The sequence below is a fragment of the Gobio gobio genome, assembly GCF_949357685.1.
Source record: "Gobio gobio genome assembly, chromosome: 23".
NCBI lineage: Eukaryota > Metazoa > Chordata > Actinopteri > Cypriniformes > Gobionidae > Gobio > Gobio gobio.
Genome location: NC_137119.1, coordinates 12,654,557 through 12,678,829, shown reverse-complemented (window position 1 = coordinate 12,678,829; position 24,273 = coordinate 12,654,557).

Genomic DNA, 24,273 nt, shown 5'->3' with positions numbered 1-24,273 from the left:
TATCCATTACCATGCTAAAAATCTTCCCGAGAGTTGTCATGATAGAAATGAACACAGACGCAGCCTGATCATTTCCATAATGACCAGTGCAAGCTACCTGTTAGCGTCTGGTTAAACACTTAAATGCATATCTCGGGTCTTTGGCGACCTAGGATGTCATTCACTACCCTCCTCCTCATTAACTTTTTAAAATTAGACATCAACCTTCTTATTCCTCAATCAATAAATTTTAAACAATATAACAAGAAAAAAATAACCAAAGTATAAAATAATGACTGTTTTTGCATTAATATTTTGTTTAAAAAAAATTGTATAGGGTCGTTAACGGCCCGAGGTCTGTAAGAGTGGATATATACGTCCAGTATATATTTTTCTGCACAACAATAATTACATTTTTAATGATGGAATAAGTGCAATTCCCTTTTATTCCACAAGGTGGCAATGTCTGACACACAATGATGAAGTGACATTTCACTCATACTTATGCAGACAGAAAATGAAACAATAATAATATGAGCTGCAAAACTTGAAATGGCTCAGCAATTTACTGCAGAGCGCATTCAGCTATTACTGTCACGGTCACAGCTGTCAGCAATTAAAATATTGATTTTGAAGATGTTGAAAATTATAGTTTTGAGAATATGTTAGAGATCACGAATATGAGCCAGATGCTGAAAGTAAATGAGCTCTGACGAGGACAGTGATGATGGTATAAAATATCTGCTCAAACTGAACCCTTCCAAGCTCCAAAAGGTTACAAAATATTCTTTATTTTATTCTTATGTAATTGTTACACTAATTTCAAGAGAGTTTTATATTATCGCGACAGGTAGAGATCCATCCGTGTTAGATATAGATAAAGACTCGAATATGTAAGAATAATTAACGAAACAATCATGCATTTAAGGGTTAAAACGCATTTTTTGGGGCGGTAAATAATGGCGCAAACCTTTGTAAATCACCTCTTGTGATTTATTTAAATACTTTCCTTTTTATGAATTTTGCTCCTGAAAGGGAAACTCCTACAAATGCACATGCAATAAGGTTAGCCGCAAAAATAACCCTGTCCATGCCTTTTCAGCGCTAATTTAACACTGCATGTCTTTAGTAAATCGTGACAGTAGGCGGACAGTAGTGAAGTATTTTTACTTTCCAAGTAATTTTGTTTTTCATGTATATGTACTTTATCAGTGTTCTTCTTTGTCGATGTCAATGTCAATGTCAATTTTATTTCTATAGCACTACTAAACACAACACCAGTTGACCAGTGTGCTTTACATCAATACAAAAGACAAAGTAAAAACACAATATAAATACAATACATTTCATCCTTAGCCATATGCCAAATAAAAAAAAATTGGTTTTTAGCCTAGATTTAAAAACAGCCAAGGAAGGGGCTAATCTAATATTAAAAGGTAACGCATTCCATAGTCTGGGCGCAGCTGATGAAAATGCCCGGTCCCCCCTACTTTTCAACTTTGTTTTCGGTATACATAGTAGTCTCTGATTTGACGACCGGAGAGACTTAGCTGGACGATGTTCTGTCAGTAAATCCGAAAGGTAAGGAGGGGCCAAACCATGTAAGGATTTAAAAACCAGAAGAAGAATTTTAAAATCAACACGATATTGTACCGGTAGCCAGTGCAAATGACGTAGGACTGGAGTAATATGTTCCCGTTTTCTAGTGCCTGTTAGAAGTCTTGCCGCCGCACTTTGGAAAACTTTTACTTCACAACATTCCAAAACATACTTTTTACTGCACTACATTTCATATTGAATATAATTTAATACTTAATTACATAAAAACATTTGTACTTTCTTACTTTTACTCAAGTAAAAGTAATTCAAAGTTTTACTTGAGTACAAGTAAGAAAGTATAAAATTTTCTAATGTAATTAAGTATTAAAGGTAGAAAAAAATACAAATAAATTAAATGTAGTGCAGTTAAAAATATGACATTATGCTTTGGAATGTAGTGAACTAAAAGTTTTCCAAAGAAAAACAGTGATAAGGTACATATACTTGAAAAATTTATTTGAGTAGAAAGTAAAAATACTTCACTTCTGTCCGCCTCTGATCCTGACAAAAGAGGGTTTGTGCTGATGCAAGCTGTTAGTAAATCTGGCCCTTAGGGTTTGGCACGACACTGGAATGGCATTTGTCCTGGCAATTTTCAGACTTCAGGGATATTGCCCCAGCAGGAGATTTTTAAGTTCACTCAGCTATCATCTTAATAATTGTAACAAGTAACAGTAGCCTACTTTGTTTTGTCAATTTTAATTTGTTAATTCACAAGACAGTTTAAATTGTTGAGCATACTGTAGGCTTTACTTCACAGCACAGCAAATAACTAACAATAATGACAACATAACAACAACAAGATAAAAAATAAAAAATAAAGTCAACATACAGCAAAACAATAATGCTATAACAGTAAACAAATAATTTATTCATGCCGCAGTGCATGCTGGGAACGCACAATCCCTTGGCATTTCAGTAGTATGAAGTTGTTTGTTCAAACAACTGTTTGACTAGTTGGGACAACATTTGGGTGAATTCTGTTGGACTGACATGGGTTTTATGTAGTTTCAAGAAAATTGCATTTCTTATTTGAGACTCAAAAGGTTTTGTAAATGGGAAAGCATAAAGCTTTTTTTAAGCCTGTAAATGGTCTTTATTGGGAAGCATGAACATTTGATATGAGCATTTGGGCACAACGTTTGTGGATCAGACTATGCTTGCATAATTTTTTCACATTATTCCATTGAACCACAATTTTCTGCTCATTGCATAAGACTGAATTGTGGAAAAATTATATTATTTTGAATTCATTTATTCGTTCTTTATACAGTGTCATTTCTTATGTTATACCAAATTATTTCAAGTGATTAAAGTCAGTCTGACAGGAAATGTATATTGTGTCCAGTAAAAAGTGTGTCATAAACAGGTATTTATAATACATCAATTGTTTTAACATTTAGACGTGGTATCCGTTAAATATCTTAATATCTCAAACTCAGGTGTGATTTTTCTAATACTTTCCAAACTTAATTTGTAATCCTCGAACTATAAGATTAACTTTAAATTGCATTGTAAAAAGACACGATTGCTTGTGGTTACACCACACAATCTCATGAGAATGTGCTTGAGCCTCTTCCGCTGCCCTTCTCTGAGAATAGTCATGGGAACAAAGCCATGCCAAAGAATGAAATCTCATTGAGACATTTGCAACCTATAAAGTAGAGCCCCTGTACTCTTCTCCGGGGTCTTGATTAAATAAAAGCAGAAAGTTTGAAGATCTGCCTCTGGATGATACGCCTTCAACTGTTAACATCCTAATAGCATGCGTAACCATTGGGAATTTTGGATTAAGTCTTTTATCCACCCACAGATATGAGAGCAGTGCTGGAAGGTAGGTGAAAATGGCAAGGGATCTGCAAGAATTTCAGAGCTGAAAATCTTGAATAAATCAGGGTTCGGTTCTAGGGCCCTGTAAAGAGACATTGAGTGAGAGAAGGGGGAAAAAATTTGATTTTAGCAGATGAAAGTGCAGGTGTTTCTTTACACTTACACTGCAAGCCAGAGTCCACTGAAAGAATGATTCAATCATGAATTTAACTGATCCGGTTCTCGACTTTATATTATCAGGGCTGGATTTCCCAAAATCTTCTTAACACTACATCATTCTTAAGTTACACTGTAAATGATTTCTGTTGTTTTCACAGTATTATACTGTTTTTCTCAACCGTTTCTTGCTGTATAAGCTGTGTACAATATGTTACTGTTGATTTTGTTGTTTTAACAGTATTATATTGTATTCTCAACAGTTCCATACTGTGTACACGGTTGACAGTATGTTACTGTAGATTTTCAATGCATTCTGGGAAATTGTCAGTTACTGTAAATCTAAATACAGCAGTGCAAATTGACCGTGAAAAACAGCACATCAAATTTTGCAGGTAAAATTGCTTGCCTACTATTCTTACATAAAGAATTTTCACCAGGACTGGATGACCATGCATTGACACTCTTAATTTCTGTCAGTGGGGGGAGCAAGAGCGCATTTGAAAGAGTTTTTCTGTCAAGTCAGTGCATTGTGTCTGTCTTGTTTGCCGACCTGGAAACATGCTTCGTCATCTGGTGAGTAATACATCTTAATATTTTCATGCATACAGGAATTCTAGCTAATAACTTTAATGCTAGTTCAGACTAGCTGACAGCGATTTCGATATTCAAGGTATTCTCAACATTTTACTAGTGTGTAATAAGCTGTGTAGCCTACAGTATGATACTTGAAGCGACAAAGGACCATCTTGTCTCTTAGGCTAGAGTTGTTGTTTTTGACACGTGGGATCCAAAACATGACGCTTCCAGTCCAGTACTGCAATTATCACCTTTATTTGTCACAGTTACAATGCTCAAACACATAGTACTCCTCATACCCACTCCTGACACGGTCAAAAATTGTTTGCTTCCCTCATTACACCTGACCTCACTTCCTCTCTGGCTACCTATATCCCTTAAACCCACACTCCACCTGATGTCTAACAGTGGAACTATAACAGACCAGACATATAAATAAAACATAATGGCTTTCAATGTAGTTTGGGACATGTTACTGTAAATTTAAATACAGTAAAACGAAATGACAGCGAAAGACAACCACAAAGCCATTTTATGAAGAATAACGTTAACGTTCTCTGAGCAAATTTGCGAGCGCCTTCACCTCGTTTCACTGTGGTTGTCTGCAAAGTGTTCACGATAAATATCTGGTTAGTGAAGAATCTTTATTTTTAATGCAAAACAAAATGTTAGTAACATAGCATTAAGGTTAGTTTAGAAGAACTGCTTGCTTTTACCTTAGTTGAAAATAGGAATTTTAAAAAAAAATCTGGCGCTGCAGGGCCCTATGCACAAGCTTTTGGCCATCATTTAAAGGTGTTGATAATGGTGTTTTTATAACGGTGTTGATAATGGTGTTCTTTATGGTGATAAAGGTGTTCTTGTTTTTTTGATGATTAGTTGTATTCTATGTTTTGCCTCAATGATTGATTTGTGCTCAAAATTTCTTGCAGGATTATCAGAAGTGATGGGAAAGCAAGAACTGACAAAATGTAAAATGTGTACCTTGAATGCAATGTAAGTCGCTTTGGATAAAAGCATCTGCCAAATGCATAAACATTAACAAGTGATGCCACTCTTTTTCCACTTGACACCATTACCCTTCTAACCTGGCCTTCATCCTCACCTGTCTTGCTTTTTATGTTTTACTGTGTTTTGTAAGTTTGTATTTTACCTGTTCAGGATCATTTTTGATACATGAATTCACTGATTTTAATTATTAATTGTAAATTGTTCATTAGTCTTGTTTTAAAAAAAAATTGTATTATATGTCATTATTATTATTACTGTGAATTGTTTAAGTTAAGGCTTCAATTGTTTGTCTTATTTCCCATCAACAGTTGAAATAACACGTCTACAGGTTTTCTACATATTCTAAAGGTTATACAGTAGCACTATAATATAAATTAAAATAGCATTTCATAACTGTATAATACTATACAGTACTATTACAAATCAACGGTGTAATACTTTAAAGTATGCTAAACACTACTGTAGTGAGTGTTACAGTAATTTTACTGTTGAATGAAATACAGCAACTACTGGATAATTGTTGCCAGTAAGTTACTGTTAATTTGACAGTACATTTTTTACAGCTCATTTCAGCCCCATATGGGTCCCACTTATAAATGTTGTCTGTGTTAAACCTGGGACCGAGATGGGTCTTGCACATGTTGCCCACTTGGGTCCCACCTAGTGGCAGGTGCAATCATATATGAAATCCAACTGGGCAATTAATATGTGACCATTATGGAACCTGCAGACAATCCTATACGGAGTCCATTTTTCAGCCCATTTCATACCTATATGGGCCCCACATAAAAATGTTGGCTGGGAACTTATCACTGTTGACAGTTCACTCCGCTAGTGACCACCCCTGTGCAAAAAGCTTCTTTACATCTCAGTCTATGCAAATATAATTCTGAAGTTGTAGGCTAATACACAGTGTTCAATTAGGGTAATTGAAGTGTTTTCATGCAAAGAATGAAATTCTCATTACACTGATGGTTGTTAGATTTTTAATTATATTATCCAAAGGTACATCAGCTGGCAAACGATTAGGCAGTAAAGCCTTAAGAGTCCATTTAAAGGGAATGATTTTGGTGGGGAGTAGACAGAACCGTCCACCAAATCTTTTGTCCCCTGGCTACCATGTCAAAAAAATTTTTTGCCTGCCACGGCTGCAAATTCAGCAGCTTTTAGATATTGTTGGTCCAACTTTTTTTGAGACAAGCTCAATAGAGCTACCCCTTCAGCCCCGAAATACAGCTGCTGGCAGCTACCCTCTTTCTGTCTTTTTCTCCGCCGTGGTAGCTGTTGATTATATTGCGTGTTGCGCTTTTATTGAGTAGGTCATCCAATAACAGAAGTTAATGATTTACTCCAATAATGTGATGTGTCTGCTGGACAATCAACCCTGGTTGTGGAGTAAATGAAGACACTATGGCAAATAAATTATAATATAAATTACCCTTTCAAAGGCCAGTGAAGGCAGTTAGTGTAGCGGGTTAGGGCATGATACATTTGGGCATGAGGCAGCGGGTCTGCACACTCATTTAGAAATTATATACAATATCCAGGCCAGGGTTGGATTTAGTTTGCAATTTGGATTATTTTTTATAAGATCCCATGAGTCCCGATGAATGCAATTTCAACTATTTCTGAAGTACCTCTTTTATAAAGAAAAAACAGCCCCTGCATAGTATGTATAATCGATTCTCGAGCCATTGTTATCAACCAATTCAGCACCACCATGTAAGAAGGTATACCTTAAGCAACCTCCTAACTAATAGTTCGGGAAACACACCTAGAAAAGATATACATTTAGTTAAGGTGTACCATAGTCTTCGTAGTGTGCTAAGAGACAACACTATTGGGAAACCAAGCCGTGATCCTTTTTGATGCTTGACAGATGTGGTCAGTATGATTTTTTAAATTGTATGGGAAAGACTTTGGGAAGATTGGAAGATTTTTTCAATACATTTTTTCATCACTAGAATGTTCATAACACAAATGTAACTTAATTTGAGATTATTTTTATTTACTAATAACATTCTTACAACCCAAAAAACACCTGTCATCAGATCATAACTCATTAGAGTGATTAAAATGTATATTAAAGAAAAGAAGAATTATAAATAAATATACAGTAAATGTGTATCTTTGAGAGAAACAGCTACTTCTTTTAGATGAGCTAGGTCTTCACATGGCCAACAAGTACTGTGCATGCTTATATCTATCATAAAAATTAAACACTCTGAGGGCCCTATCATAAACCCGGCGCAATGCGATGCCAGGCGGGACGGGACGCAAGTGCTTTTTGCATGTTTCAGCCTGACGCAGTTATCATTTTCACGTCCTGCGCCAGGTTGTTTAAATAGCAAATTTACTCGTTTACCCATCTGTTCGCCCATGGGCGTGCTGGTCTGAAAACGAGGTGTGTTACTATTTTGAGGCAACTGAAAATGAATATAATAAATATTTAAAGAATGCTTTGCACCTATAGGCAGGTGCACAACGCGCATACACTCAGCTTATTACACACTCAGGAACACGCAGCTGCACACAAACATTTATAAGTATTAAAAATAAAAGGATTCCTCTCTGGAGAATCATTCAGTCGTTTCGCTCGCAAATTCCACCATGTAAATAGCGAATTTACATACAGCCACGCAACTGGCTTTTAAAGGGAATGGGAGATGTGAGACTCTGATTTATTGCACATTACGCCCAAAACACACCCATTACTCATTAAGAGACTATGTATAACCCTTTTTGACCATGCGCCTGGTGCGCAGACCGTTTTTTCCGTCGTTAAACTAGCAAAAGTGGATTCGGACATGGCCAAAGTGCACCTGTGCTTCAGACCATGCACTCAGATCGTTAAAATAGGGCCCTGAGAGTGCAATCTTTGTTTAGAACAAGTGATTTTAAAAAAAATGGAAGGAGAAAATAAGTACGTAAATTGGTAAAAAATTACTTGTTTATTCATCTTATTACAAAAACAATGTTTTTTTCAAATGTATATTTAGTCAGCAACTAGGAATGTGAATATGATATCTTATTTTGCTTGTATAAGTTCCACTACAAGAAGTGTTAATTGTCTTGACAGCTTGACTTTTTATCATGCAGTTGATATAAAGTTTACAAGTACACCTTTACTTTTATCCGTGTTCTTGTCAACAATATCAGATATTAGAAATAACAGATAATTATAAATACTAACAAATATAATTCCTTGATTCATCGTTGCACTTTTGTTTTACTTTCATTTCATTTACAGAGATATGGTGCAACTCATTAAATTTGAGTTTTGCTCAAATTGAATGAGTTGCACCATAATATGTACAATGAACTTTATATAATACATACATTTCACTGTTGTTTTTTTACCCCGGACATAAGAATCAGAATATAAATGTGTCTAGACAGACAAATGCATTTTCTGAAGAATGTTACAGGTCTTTAGGATAATTTGTATAATTATTTTGACATTTTTAGAATGCTATTGCTCAACATTTAAGTGCAGTTGTCTCGAGTCTATCCATGACATCTTTTGCTTAGAGTCCTAAAAAAACAGGACATGACAACGCCCACGTAAAACCCATTACGCTCTGGATTCAGAATGAAATGTCAACAAAAGGCGAACCACAATCGAACAAATAACCTTTTATGTGATGCCAGCTCAATACCGTGTTTGCATTCAACCTTTAATATCTACCTACTTTTTCTGCTTTATTGCAGTTTTTCTTCTCCCTTGACATTTGTCAAAAAAAAAAACATTTTATCCCTGATATTGGAATTTTAGTTGGTTGTGTGCTTGATAAAAACAAAGATGGTATTAAAGTCAGCATAAAATTTATCATATTTAATTTCTTATTACACATGCTCTTATTGTGCATAATTCATTGTTGTACGTTATTCCAGATAAATGTCATTAGAATAATAACATTACAATAGCTCTAAACTTTAGCATTTAACTTTGCTAAACTTTCCAGTCAGACTATGGGTTAATGTTAATCTAAAATTAAATTAATCTATTGAATATTTTGATGGGCTGACATGCTGCTGCCAGTATTCGATAAAGATACAGTTGCAGGGGAAAAGAAAGTATGTAAACACGTAGTTCTAAAAGTTTACACTTTATTTTGATGGTCCCCTTTAGACATTCTGTAGACAATGAGTAACAACTAACTTTCATTAGAGTATTAGTTAACTATAAGTAGACTGTTAGGTGTTGGGTTGGGGTTAGTAGAAAAAGTTGACTCGTACTTGCAAAGTTACTTATAGTCAGTAGAATGTCTGTTGGGGGACCATCAGAATAAAGTGCTAGCAGTTATTAAGCAGACAGTCTATTAATACTCTACTAAAAATACTAATACTAATACTCAAATAAGAGTTAGTTGACATGTAGATGCAACAGTACTCATAGAAAAACAGAATGTCTAAAGGGGACCATCAAAATAAAGTGTTTCCGGATAATGACCCAAAGCCAATGAAAGGACTTTTGTGACCTCTGGAGTCCTGAACTCAACCTGGTTGAAGTAATTTGCAATGACCTCAAGAGAGCTTTTCACACTCAACAAATCAAGAATGCTGCTGAACTAAAAAGGAGTTGTGTAAAGATGAATGGTGAAAATGTCTTATTTGCCTATTGTGCAGGTTTTATCTATTACAGGAAACATCTAATGGAGGTTCCCTTTCAGTCAGTCACACATGTATGTCGGATGTAACCGACAAATTGGGACATTCGTCTTCGTTCCCTACTTCAGGGAACGAGGGTTACATACATAAACAAGACGTTATTGCTACAAAATGTTTCAATTCTGTGCTGTGAATGTTTACACACTGTTCATTAAAAACATGAAAACATGCCATTGTTTGTCTGTGTCTGTGATCTGTTTGTGTTTGTCTGTTATTGTGAGTTATTTGAAGATCAGTTCAAAATGTCCAATTTATGCATAAATACAGATAAATATACTTTTTTCCCCTGCAACTGTATCTCACATGATTTGATATATCTCATCCAACAAACACTTCAAGGTAGAGGCTGGTTTAAATTCAACATCAAAGATTCACTGATCTGATGGAAGTGTGTTAACACCCGGGCCGGATGGAGTTTGGTGAGATGTTTGATGTGGTCTCTAATAAAGTGAGCGTAGACATGTCTAAGCCCTGGATGTGCTGAAATTCAGCTTTGAATTGAAGTGATTAATCAGGTCAAGGGCTTAGAGACTAACTTTTAAAAAATAATAATTGTATTTCTTTTTTTGTAATCCCAGGTAAAACTTCATGCAGGCATGAAGAGCTGACACTCCAGTCTCATTTCTTTATTCTCTCTTCCTGATTAAATTAACTTACTTACAGAAAAAAAGTCAATAGTGGCCTCAATATAGTGGGGGGCAATTAGTGAAGCACACTCCTTAGGGAGCCAGACTCATGCTGTTCACACTGACTGAAATGGTTTCTAGGCAACACATCTGAAAGTTTCTAACAATTATCCAGCTGTGCCGCACTAGATCTGAGCTGGTTAACATGCACCACTTTTATTCCTATAGTCTATAAAATCTGTGATTATACCTAAATTAAATTTGAATTCACAATATGTTTACATACACTAATTTTTGTCAATCCAGAATGAATCCAGTCCGATTTTAGTTTCTGAAAATTCTGCTTATATGAATACCTAAACTTTGTGATCCTAATCATATATATATATATATATATATATATATATATATATATATATATATATATATATATATATATATATATATATATATATATATATATATATATATATATATATATATATATATATATATATATATATATATTAAATACCTGCATGCAATTACAGTACATTTATAAGTACACTGTTGACCTTCCCTTACCTTTTAATCCACCCTTAAACCTACCCATACCACCAAACCTGTCCCTAACCTCAGCCGTATCCAACCTCAATAGCAGTGTTTTGCAATACAATATGAACACAATAATTACATTGTACTTACTTTTGATGTAAGTAAATAGTAGTTAAGGGCGCCAAATAAAGTGTGACCCATTTATGTATTCTGAAAAAAATGCAGTCATTGCTCAGTGCCCAGTCATTTTGAAGTCAAGTCACCTTTATTTATATTGCACTTTATACAATACAGATTGTTTCAAAGCAGGAGAAAATAGTGTCATTATTCAGCTCAGTCAGTTCAGTTCAATAATGGTGTTACTGTTGCAAAATGTGTTAATTGTGAACCAAATTAGATTTAGCTATACATTTTATAAAGGATTTTAGACACGAGCGACTTTTACATCACAGCAAAGAAACACTTACTTTAAATCAACTTTCCATTGTTATTATGATGGTTTATAAGAAAAGACCTTGTTTGGTTGAAAAATTGCAATATATTAAAGTTTTATGGGAGCAGATTAAGCTGTGTACTTTTTTCAATTCTTTATATGTACCTTTATTCAGTAGCAAACAGTGTCTTTTGGCAAAAGAGGCTATAGAACGTATTCCTCCCTCTAAAAGAGACTCTGGGTTTTACAGCCAGTACTTCATAGATCCCAAGAAGGTTGGGGAACCATACTCTTCAACTCTTTGCCGTTGAACCATACTCTGAGGATGTTCAGGTTTAAGATGTTAACTATCAACCTTATCGTGACTCAAATCAGATCCGAGGACAGGTTTGTCACAAAAGATCTAAAGGACACATACACTATATTGCCAAAAGTATTGGGACACCTCTCCAAATCATTGAATTCAGGTGTTACAATCACTTCCATGGGAACAGGTGTATAAAATCCAGCACCTAGGTATGCAGACTGCTTCTACTAACATTTGTGAAAGAATGGGTCGCTCTTAGGAGCTCAGTGAATTTAAGTGTGGTACCGTGATAGGTTGCCACCTGTGGAATAAGTCCATTCGTGAAATTTCCTCACTATTAAATAGTATATGGTCAACTGTTAGTGGCATTATAACAAAGTGGAAGCAATTGGGAACAACATCAACTCACGATGTGGTAGGCCACGTAAAATCACAGAGCAGGGTCAACGCATGCTGAGGCATGCTGAAGTCGCCAACTTCCTGCAGAGCAGTGGAGATGTGTTCTCTGGAATGACAAATCATGCTTCTCTGTCTGGAAATCCAATGGACGAGTCTGGGTTTGCTGGTTGCCAGGAGAACGGTACTTGCCTGCCTGCATTGTGCCATGTGTAAAGTTTGGTGGAGGGGGGATTATGGTGTGGGTTATTTTTCAGGGGCTGGGCTTTACCCTTTAGTTCCAGTGAAAGGAACTCTTAATGGTGGAGTGGATTTGGAAGAAATTTGACCAGGCGGAGACAACACACTGGCCGCTCTGGTTCTCCCTCATGCATCCACCTCCGCTAGTGCAGAGAACACTAGTTTAACCCAGTTAACTGCCCGGTTGGTTCAGTGCTGAAGCTCCTTCAGGATCGATGTTCTACAGGTCTGTCCCCCTTCATGCTTAAGGTATATGTGGTGACCATAGCTGCTTACCATGCATTGTTAGATGATGGGTCTTTGGAGAGACACCACCTTGTAACTTGTTTCCTTTGTGGCACTCTAAGGTTAAGAACTGCTATTCATGTGAAAGTCTCGGCCTGGGATTTGGCTGTGGTTTTAGAAGGGTTGTCCCTGGCACCCTTTGAACCTATTGACTCTGTTCCAGAGAAGTTCATTACCCTCAAGATTACTTTCCTTCTAGCTATTACTTCCCTCAAGAGGGTAGGATATCTGCAGGCCTTGTCAGTTGCCTCCTCCTGCCTAGAATTTGCTCCTGGTGGGGTTGAAGCTATCCTTCACCTAAGACCAGATATGCCTAAGGTCCCTGCCTTTAATCCTCCTCTTTTAGTGCCAGCGGACCATAGGGCTCTACAATGCCACCTCCACAGGACTGCTCAGTGGTGTAAATCAGAACAACGGTTGGTATTCTTCAGTTCACTCAGACGGGGTTCCCCAGCTTCCAAGCAAACATTATGTAAGTGCATAGTGGAGGCTATCTATAAGGCCTACGAGGTGCTGAGACCTTCCTTTCTGACCAGCCTATGGCTGTGAGGGCCTACTCCACTGCCTACTACACCAGATATGTGGTGGCATCTAAGGCTCTTTTGTCAGGAGTTTCTCTCCAGGAGGTGTGTGATGCGGTGGGATGGTCTTCCCTGCACACATTTGTCTGATTTTATAGTCTGGATTTGGACCTGGGTCCCAAGTGCTTTAGTCCTAAGCTTTGCTCAGGTGAGTCACACTAGGACAGGCATTCGTCGCTATGGTGCAGTTGGTATACCGTTCCCATTTTGTAATCAAAAATGGACCCAGCATAGAGTTCCATCAAAAGGGAACATCTCAGGTTATGTCTCAGTTTACGATTGTAAACATGGTTCCCTGAGACAAGAATGAGACACTGCATCACCTTTCCACACTTCCTGCATGCCTGTGAGCGACTTACTTCAGCCAACTTGAAACTGACACAGTGTTGTTCTGGGTACCCTTTATAGCTTCCATGGTATACCATCACATGTCACGTGGTGATGTTGTGCCATTGACATTGGACTTAGTTGGACATGTGCTTCAGACGCAATCACTCAGGAGCATTCCCATAGCTTCATCAAAAATGGACGCAGCACCTCGTTCCCTTCTCAGGGAGCCATGGTTACAGAGACATTTTCTATGACTGTGGAAAATTCTGATGGTAAAATACCTTGTTACATTGATGGTATCAGATGGTAATACCAAGAGGCGGACAGTAGTGGAGTATTTTTTTTACTCTACTCTATAAGTAAATTTTTCAAGTGTCTATACTTTTCTTTGGAAAACTTTTACTTCACAACATTCCAAAGCATAATGTCATACTTTTTACTGCACTACGTTTCGCATTGAATATCATTTAATACTTAATTACATTGAAAATGTAGCATTGTAAACTTTTACTCAAGTAAAATAATTCAAATTTTACTTGAGTACATGTACGACTAATACTAGTACTATACTAATCATAATGTAATTAAGTATTAAAGGTATAAAAAAAAACTATATTTATGAAATGTAGTGCAGTAAAGAGTATGACATTATATATTATGCTTTGGAATGTAGTGAAGTAGAATTTTTCCAAAGAAACAACACTGATTAAATATATACTTGAAAAATGTACTTGAGTAAAAGTAAAAATACTTCACTGTCCGCTTCTGGTAAAACCATGCCACTATAAATTAAAAATATACTGCAAATATACAGTATAAATACAGAAATAAATATTCAGTAATAGTGCTAAAAAAATTACCATGGTGTTTTCATGATACACCATGGCTCTTCAAAGAATATCATGGTACTGTCACACAGAAGGCATGTAGAACCACAGGAAACTACAGAAATAATGTCACCTAATACTCTAATTTTTTTTTTTTTTTTTTTTGCCTTGATGACATACCTAAAAGGGAAACAGACAAATATGTCAGAAGAGCTTTTTTTTTTTTAGCAAATGCTTGTAAGTCTAGCAAATATTCTGTCTCCTCCAGTGACCAGTTTGTACACAAAGATTTTTGCCACAAAGGTGGACTTTCCATTATACTCATCCACATCTCACATGAAGCAAATCATTATAATTTCAAGGAGGAATACACATAATCTACAAGTTTCATTAAAACTTAAAGAACAGACACTAGAGGTGAAACTCAAATGACAATTGTATTGCTCAGTGGTTGCTCTTTCATACCTCATAAGACATAATGATAACATTTATTTTTTGGTCAGAATTTTTTCTTGAATGAAAAACATTATGAAAGAGTGACACACGCAGTCAAAGTCACACTTTTTACAAAAGTAAATAGAACATAAATAGAAAGAAGAATCCTTGGATGCACTTGGATTGTCACCTCTCCTCGACCCAGCTTGAAACGTGACAAGTATAGGATCTAATAATAAGGAATGTCATAATTAATTTGCAACGAGAGAGGGTAAACATCCCAAAAAAGAGCCCCAATATTTAGCAAAACTCTTTGGAAATTAGGATATTTTTTGATAATTTCTTGATAGTTATTGGACGGTTAACAACACACTGGTATAAATTCTGACAAGTGTCAACTATAATTAAGCTATAGATTTTAAATGAAAGCTCAATTTCTTTTATTCAGTGACATATTTTTATATAATGACGACTAAACTGGATATTTCACAATTGTTCATTGCAAAGTAACGGCTATTTGATTTTCAAGTCTCTCTAGCACTTTGCATTCATTCTCTCTCTTTTCACAGTCAGAATATTTGGCAGAATCTTGCAACACGGAAAAATAAACTGTTACATCATTGTTATCTTTACCTAAAGCTATAAATTATTGCAGAAAGGATAATACAGTATATGCATTAAAATATTATAAAATTAACTTGTAGTTGATGTCCTCTTGTGAGTTAGCAGTCAGTCTCTCACTTTATTTCTTTTTACAGCTCTTTATTTCCTTCCTGTTAGTTATCCTGTAATTTTCCATCCTGACATTGTGTTTATAATCAAGATATAATTAATAAATTAATAAAATGAACAGAGTATATCTGCTCATCATATGTTATACAGTTTTACAGAAATACTTTGGTAACACTTTACAATAAGGTTCTATTTGTTAACATTATTTTAAAACATATACTTAACCTGAACTAACAATAAACAGGGTTACAGTATATTTTACAGTGTCCTTGTTACATATGTTGCATGCACTTACTATAGTAATCACAGTAAATGTAATGCAACTATCCGTAAATCAAACCCTAACCTTATTTGAATTATTATTTCTCAGTACTTAAATGCTTAAATTACCCTGTAACAAGGACACATTAAAACAAACTAACTTGTAATGTATTCCCAATGCTTCCTTAGTATAAATGACTGTCATGTTGCTAGTATAAAAGGATTTACTAGTATATAGATTTTTTATTTTCTTTTTAAAGATTAATTTTAATAGGCAGTAGCTCCAAAGTGATAGTCTTATGGCTCGGGTGACTGACTCTACTCTTTCCAGAACCAAGCTATGAAAAAAATGGCAGATTTCAGATTGTGTATTTCTGGTAGTCCTGTGCACACTGAGAAACTGGCATCGAGTTGAATGGGCATTCTAACTGATAGCCTTCTCCAGGTATTACGGACCTTCTTTTCCACTTCCCACCCCACAGAAGCCCTGCTGCGAGTGATCCTGCAGCAAGAGAAGACCTAGACACTCCGACTATTAAAAGATCCACTTCTTGCTCCAGGCAAAATCTCAAAACTCTGGGCCACACTGCTCACATACTCAGGTCTCCAACACCATGAAGAGACAAAAGGAGTGACTCAATTATCAGTGGATTTTTGAACTATGTTGTATAAATGTTTATAGAAAATAGGGATTTATACACCGATCAGGCATAACATTATGACAGGTGAAGTGAATAACACATTATCTCTTCATGACGGCACCTGTTAGTGGGTGGGATATATTAGGCAGCATTTTGTCCTCAAAGTTGATGTTTTAGAAGTAGGAAAAATGGGCAAGCGTAAGGATTTGAGCCAGGGGCGGCATTTACGTATGGCAGTTGCCATACCCTGACAATTAGACAAGCAGTGGAAATAACCAGCTCATGATGCTGCTAGTTAGTTCTGTTGCAGCTTTGAAAAGCAAATTTAAACAGTCAAACGGCGTGTCCTAACCAGACACGATGCAACAAGATTTTCAGCTGCAAACCAGATTCGACCCGAGATCAATCAATCAAAAGTCACAGCCAATCGGAAGAGCGTGTGGGTTGGCTCTTTCTGTAAGTGCACTGACTGCATTCACAACGAAATGGATAAGTACAATATCGAATTCCTGAATCTTACACCATTTTAGCATGATTAAAAATAAGTGACTGAAAATAAAATGTCATCATAGAATACACTTGTTTGTTCACCTAGAGTTGACAGTTCGAACATAGCCTAGTTGTTTCCTTTAAAGGGGTGGTAAAACACATTGTTTTGAAGGCTTGATTGTGTTTGTGGGGTGCACTGTAACATGTGTTAATGCTTCGTTTTAAAAAAAAAATCATTATTCTTCATATATTTGACCTTTATTCTACACTGCTCTGTCCCTCCTTGTAAAACGGTCTGATGCTTTCCGGGTTGTATGAAGCCAGTCCCTCAAAAATACGCAATGGGCTGAGATTGGTTAGCTGGCCCAGTGTGTTGTGATTCGCTAACCGCAGTGTATGTTTGTCGGAAACGTCACGCCCCTTACCTTACCGGTAGACTGTGGTCAGTATTAGAAACGATGGCGTCAATAAAACCACACCAATCTGAGCCCGAATCAGACCCAGAACATTTTAGTGAAGATGATCGAGCAGAACCTGTTCAACCTGTTCATTCCTCAAGAGGAAAGACTGCAGATCTATAGTGATCGCTACTGAATGGCACTGTTACTTTTGTATTTTTAGAACGATTATAGCCAAATATCTGTCGCAAGAACTATTAACCCAAAACACTAAACACTGGCTTTACTATAGTAGCCAAATCACACACAGAACCATGTTTAGCATGCCTGTAGATACATAATACATAAAAGCTCTAATCAAAGAATCATTTACACTAATGCCAAGTTCGCTGTTGAGATTTTAACGTTAGTGTTTGTAACGATAGGTGTTCGTCGGATAACGTTAAGTATGAATAAGCATTTAACAGACTGGTTTGCAGAACAGTGTTGTCATCTGTTTACTTCCTTGCTACAACCTATTACAGGAAAACACATCGATGAAAAATAAATCAGACTTACAGGTTGTGGCCCGTAAACAGCTTCTGTTTGTAAATCCAGCTTTCAGGTCAAGCCGTTGTGCATATCCTGTATTGAACTCGCGAACATTGTGAAAGTTTTCCTCCGTGAAATGTGCTGCGGGAGGGAGCCCTGCGCGCGTCGTGCATTCACACACTGGCAGTGTTTGTCTTATGCAGCTGACGTTGTGCAAATCGGGTGTTGAACTCGCGAACATTGTGAAAGTTTTCCTCCGTGAAAAACTGCTGCGGGAGGGAGCCCCGCGCGCGTCGTGCATTCCCATTCACACACTGGCAGTGTTTGTCTTATGCAGCTGACGTTGTGCAAATCCGGTGTTCGCGAACATTGTGAAAGTTTCCCTCCGTGAGATGTGCTACGGGAGGGAGCCCCGCACGTGCCTGTTCCCTTCTGTCTCAAACACACGTGCATATAACATGCTGTATGTTAAACGCTCTGCAACGCACCCCTGTCCCTATGAAGGCTGAACAAAGCAAGTACCCCAGACCTGCAATCCGGATGAAAATAACAGCGTTTCCTCTGCATCGCGGCAACAACACTCCAGCCTAACTATACCCTGAACAGCGCCGCGATACAAAATGGCCTCACCCCCCCTTATTTAATATTCTCGGAGGAGGGGTTTATGTAAATATTGAGCCTGGTGATGTCACCAACCCTGGAGGAATGTCTGTAGTCGCCTACTGGCTGTTTGCTGTAGTTCTTAGAAACTGATTTCTTTAAAAGCAAATATCTCCCTTTGCTTTAAACTTTGAACGTTGTAACTTTGCAGATGTTGTTTATGCTAAAGCAGCAACATTACACGCTAGCTTAAGTTAGAATAGTGAAATCATGGTTTACCACCCCTTTAAAGGGTTAGTTCACCCAAAAATGAAAATTCTGTCATTAATTACTCACCCTCTGTCACGGAGCGCACGCCTGTCACTGAGCGCGCGTCTTCACCTCTCTCCGGTCTCACACGCTCCTTGTCACCTGAGTTCTAGAACTGCAATTCCCATCATTCCCCTCTGCTATCATTAGTTCCCAGCCCTGTCTGGTTGTCTATTCAGTATCCTCACATCCACCTGTTTATCATTATCCACCCTTTATCTGGACTGCCTTGTTCTTTGTTCTTTGTGAAGTGTTGTTTTGCCACGCTGCATGTTGCTACGTGTTTCCTTTGTGGTTTATGTCAGTGATTCCTTGTTTCATTACTTTATTCAATAAAGTTCTGCAGATGGATCTGCCTGCCTCTACTTCATCTTTACACCCTCATGTCGTTCGACACCCGTAAGACCTCCGTTCATATTCGGAACACAAATTAAGATATTTTAGTTGAAAGCTGATGGCTGAGAAAGGCTTCAGATAGGCCTCCATTGGCATTCAGTACATTTATACTCCCAAGACCCATAAAAGGCACTTAAAACGTTGTTACAAAGTCCATCTCACCACAGTGGCTCTACAATAATTTTACGATGCGACGACAATAGTTTTTGTGCGCAAAAAAAAATCAAAATAACACCTTTATCCAACTTGTTATTGTCTTCCGTGTGTGCCTCCACGACGCATGAATATGAACGGAGGTCTTACGGGTGTCGAACGACATGAGGGTGAGTAATTAATGACAGAATTTACATTTTTGGGTGAACTAACCCTTTAATGTATTTTCAAGATCTGAGGTGAATTATCCATTGTTTTCAGTAAGGCTGTCTATAAAGGTCATGGAAAATTATATCAAACTCACTTTAAATTTAATAAAGCACATAATCTGCACTCGTCATACTTTGTATGTTGTTCCAGCCACAATGTCGCAGATATAAAAACTGTTTGTAAAATATAGTATAGGCTATAAGATTTTGGCCATATACCTATCCAAGTTATTCATCACAGACAGTATCAATGTCAGTAGGCTACTCATTTTATTTCGGCCACACCATTAGGTGTCATTGTGGCCTCAACGCTTCGCCCTTGTCTACTCTGAGCTCGATTGCTATGTCTGAGGTAAACCACACCCTCCTCATTACCCTACGTACAAAGAAACGTAAAAATACATAAATGTAGAAATAAAGAAATGTAGAAATAAATGTGGAAATGAATAAATGTGGAAATAAATAAAAAGAGAAATGAATAAATGTAGAAATAAATAAAAGAATAAATAAATCAATGTGGAAAAATTAATATATGCATAAATATGGAAATACATTTATAAATAATAATAATAATTATTATTATTATTATTATTATTATTATTGTTATTTTTGCTTTTCTATGTATATTTATTTATATATTTATTTATTTTTGCTTTTTTACATTTCTTTGTATATTTATTTATGTATTTATTTATTTTTAATTTTGACAGACTTGGCCAAGAACTATCTAAAATTGGAATTTGTATAGGTGATACTCAACTTTTTTGGGGGGTTGAGGGTCTCGAAGAGAGATGACTGACATCAAGATAAGCAAAAGCAAGTTTGTCATGTCTTCACCAGGGATGACGAAATAAATGGCAATTCTTTCTGACTCGGTTCCTCCAGACGGGGTGGGCGGTAGATTAAACATAACTGTGCTCTCAAATTGTATGACAGCAGCTTTGCAAGTGCAAATATGTAGACATCAAATTCCCACCATTATTTTGGCCCCCAGGCCCAGAAAATGAGATCCTACTGAGATTAAAAAGCTCTGCATTCAGTGTTTCCATATCATAGACAGCACCTGACTGGAGAACACACCTCACTAGCCAACAACTTAGCTCCATAAATGACTGCCAAGGGCCACAATCATTTTTTTAGAATTATTTTTGTCAATGCTCCTATGGACTTTTTTAAAGTGGCATACATGTGGCTTTTCTCTTCTAAAACTACAGTTTTTTTTTCAGCTATAAAGATAGGGAAAAGTAATGTCCCAATAAGGAGGCATTAATTTATGATTTTAATACAGTAAATATAAATCATATTGTCACGTAACTAACACGGTGTGTACTAAATCTTCCACGGGAGGGAAAACACAGGAGAAAAGCAAATACATCTACAAACATTGACGTTACACATACGTTGTGTCCAAAACCTGGAAAATGCTGCCTTCGCAGGACATATTTCAAGGCACCAAGGCACTTCCGAATCTAATGTTAGCTTCACTTCCTGTCTCCTGAGATATCTTCATCTGATCGATTTTTGAAGGCAGCATATTTGTATCCTTTGCTGCCTTTGATATCCCACAATCCTGTGCTTTCCATTCTGTGACAGTTGAGCTGGAAAAAAAGATGGCGTCCGAAAGTTGCATTTGCTGGTCAGTTTGTGTGTAAATGTACGTTTTTTACCAAAATTTTCTTGTATGAATGAAGTAATTCAATATTTGTTTAGTTCTCACCAAAGCGCTCTATATTTTGTTGTAGATCATAAACGGTTACACTGCCTAAGAAGTCTGTCCAAAATTAGTTTTAGGTGCCTTCATGCACAAATGCTGCTTTACAAGCCATTGTCTGATAAGGTAGCGAGGCAACAAGTCAGCTGCCTAGGTTTTCGGATGCAGCCATAGATGAGATCGGACAAGGAACTCAAAGACACACAGAGTATATATACTAGAACAAATGGGGGAGCTAAATGAGATATGTGATGAACAGGGCACAGGTGAATGATATGACTAATTAGACTGGTGAAAAATAGGTCACAGGGACTGAACCAAAAACACAAAAGAAACACAAGACAGAGCATACATGTAACAGTTCGCCCCCTCCCGGGAAGGCACCATATAAATGGAACAACTGAGGAAGGAGGGAGGGTGGGGGCTCTGGAGGAGTGCGTGGAACAAGAGAGGGTGCAAAACCAAAGTAAGTCCAAAGAATAAGTCAAGGAAACCCAGAGGACAGAGGCTGAGGTGGTGGGACCGAAGATGGAGGCGAAGCTGGGGGTAAGGTGGAGCCAGAAGGAGCCGAAGGTGTAGACAGGTTGATGGCTGACCATGGCGAAACCAGAGGGACGAGGGAGCCCGTAGAAGCCGTATGGCAGATGGTTTCTGGTGGAGCCGAAGTGTCGACAGGCCGAGGTGGAGAGGCAGGCACAGAGGCTAGAGGTGGAACCATGGGATCCTCTGTGTTGGGTGGAGCTGATGGCCTGAAGACAGATGGCGCTGGAGATATTAGGATTTCTGGAGACACAGGGGGCGCTGGAGATATAAGGATTTCTGGAGACACAGGGGCGCAGGAATTACTAGGATTTCTGGAGATACAGGGGCGCTGGAGATGCGGGGAAATTGGGAATATTGTCACCAAAAAAGTCAATTAAATCCTCCTAAAATACATCCTTGAGTTCCTCAAAATAAGAGCAGGAGGCCTTGTTAAAGGGTAACTAAACCCTAAACCAACTTTTTTTAGTTAATGATCTGTAATACTGGGGCTTTATTAATGCTGTTCATTGATTCGAGTAAATGTTTTGACATTTGAGTATAAAGTGTTTTAATTCTATAAAATATGGTGTAAAACCGCCAAAGTGCTGCCCTCTTAAGGTTGAACGGTGGCTACTGCAGTTGAATTTTCCTATTGGACGTTGTGGTACATCGTGACGTAGGATGGTACTTCCAACGGCTCATTATCCGCACCCCTAACACGAGCTGATGAGAACGGCTTCACTCCAGTATGCACTGTCATATTACATGAAGTAGAAACATTATGAATGAAACTGACTTGACACTTGCTTTAACATTGTATTGAAGAAATATACGGTTAAATAATGCAGTTGTCAGTACACGTCAGGCTTTTCTTGCGATATTATTGCCGCCTGTCATGTGTACAGATAATTTTCATACATGAGACGCGCTTTCAAACCCTGACACGCAAGTGGTTGCCATGGACGCGGTAAAGGACAACAATACCGTAACGTGCTGGCGTATATAGTCTAACTTATTTGAGGAAATCTGTTTATAATAGGCTTTTAGGTCTGAACTTATTGGTGCTGCGCTGATTCAGTTAATTTGAATGAAAATACATCGTATGTATATCAGATATCTGATCTATTTTTAGTGGCATTCAGTGTAAAGATTTGACTTTTCATAGATTAGGTCAGTTCTCTTGCGCTGCTGCTTCGCTGCTTAACGCAGTTTGAGCCAGCGGCTCGCATTGATAAGGCTCTGGGTCTGACTCTACAGACAATACACCCTCCTCCACTTCAGGTGAAGGTAGGAGAAATGGCCGCTCTGTTGCAAAGCTGGCGTCACTCGAGTCATTCTCCATCTTTGCGACTCGCGAGTCAGACAGCTTTCAATCAATCCGTCACCGCGGGTCTCGGGTGCACGCCCTCCACTCAGCCCCGCCCTCGGTTCATCCCTTCTGTCTCCGCTGGGCTCTGCCCACTTTTCCAGCATTTTTCAAAATTTGCCAGTGGGTGGAGTTAAGCTCTGAGCAGGGGTTTAGTTACCCTTTAAGCTCACACACAGCAGCGGAGTTGTGGGCGGGGCTATCCTCCCAGTCCTCGAGCTTCACAATGCCAATAATACATACATATTTTCAATGTAGGTTTTAATGTAGTACAAACACAAAGTTCATATAAAATAAATAAAATAAAAGTTAGTGACAATGGGAACCTGCTATTGCACAGTATTGATGCTATACAAGAATCGGATTCTAAAATTTAGAATCCATAAACAAACATTGCGTAATTCAACTTTACTGATATAACACTTGTGACAACATCCCCATAGGAAAGCATGGTAGTCTCTTCTACATGCAAATATACCAAATAGGCAATAATTCATCAAAGTATTAGAATCTCTTTCTACTCGTTGATGTTTTCAAAAAATACTAAATAGTTGTGATTCCTATGACACTCTAGAGACGTATTCCTCTCTGCACCACTATCAGAGAAAGCAAATAACTCTCACATCACAAGAGATACTCTGTAAATTATATTCATGATTCTCCAAGCCGATTCTCATATATGGTGAAGACCTTCTGTCAGGTCACATTTCATACTGCACTGAACTGCACAACAAATGGAAAATAACCCAAAGCCTGAACTGCAGAAACTGCATGGCAATTGATGTGTCCAGTTTGTTTAATTTTATTGGTTGAAATATTGGTCTTATGGTTTGCACACTAATATTTTTACTGTTCAGATGGAGGGAATGTTCATATGACTCCAATTCTACAACATTCCCATCCCCAAGAGAGGAATAACTAGATTTGTACATTACCTGTATGAATGTGAGAGGTGGTTTATAGGTCACCAAAATGTTTGGGTGTTTGCTAGGTGTTCTTTGTCATTTTTCTTAGTTAACCTTACTTTTTTTTTAAAAAATGGCAATGGCCTTAAAATTCTAAGTAAACATACTTGGTAACAGGGCCGGCCCAAGCCTTTATGGGGCCCTAAGCAGAATTGTATTTGGGGGCCCCTC